This window comes from Pteropus alecto, unplaced genomic scaffold (assembly GCF_000325575.1).
Source record: "Pteropus alecto unplaced genomic scaffold, ASM32557v1 scaffold57, whole genome shotgun sequence".
Lineage (NCBI taxonomy): Eukaryota > Metazoa > Chordata > Mammalia > Chiroptera > Pteropodidae > Pteropus > Pteropus alecto.
The window spans coordinates 7,629,789-7,630,438 of record NW_006442508.1 but is presented as its reverse complement, the minus strand read 5'-3'; the positions used below and the strand labels follow the sequence as shown (position 1 = coordinate 7,630,438).

Genomic DNA, 650 nt, shown 5'->3' with positions numbered 1-650 from the left:
GTGCTTTACTAGAAGTGGTTTCAGCTGAGGAATAGTTCTTGCACCAAGGTTGCTACTGCCCTCACTGCATTTATATTTTTTAACTAAGAGGATTATTGGATTATACTGAGGACAGGGAACAAGGAATGCGTACTCTAGGTACTTGTACATATGAGTGGGTTCCTGGTGTGTAGTAAATATCTGTTAAATTAGGTTCCCTGGGATGCACACCAACACTATCTCCAATACTAAATGGAAAACCCACCCCAACGCCACAGAAAAAAAGCTCCAGACTTCACAAAACCCTCCAAAGTTAAGAAGCATCCCTGAAGTGACTGTCCTTGAGGACTCTCCGTTTTCAAGATTTTAGCTGGCTAACTGGCAGTAACTTGTTACCTTCTGTCCACATGATCATCACCCGATCTTCGTCCATGTGTACTCTCGAAAATGCCCTTTCCACCCAGCCAGAAAGACCCAGACCCATGAAGCCAGGAGGACGTCACGGCCGGGGATGGCACCAGCCGGGCGTGATGGGGAAGGAGGGGGAGAGGGAGAGGCGTCCTCACTACTTTGAGGGCGCCCTTTCGGGAGAGTCTGGAGGCGGCCCGAGGCCACGTGGAATCCCGGTGGGCGGGGAAACGTATCCGAGGCCCAGTCCGGGGCGCCGGGGT

At 51.5% G+C, this 650-nt stretch overlaps 1 pseudogene across 1 annotated transcript in view; it reads right to left on the bottom strand.

Annotated features, from left to right (window-relative positions):
- Window positions 1-620, bottom strand: part of LOC102885462 — an 8,283-nt pseudogene extending 7,663 nt beyond the window's left edge. Inside the window, exon 1 of the transcript XR_003043334.1 lies at window positions 376-620. The product of XR_003043334.1 is annotated as a Fanconi anemia group B protein-like (transcript). The remainder of the gene's footprint in view (window positions 1-375) is intronic.
- Between the last annotated feature and the right edge of the window lie 30 nt (window positions 621-650).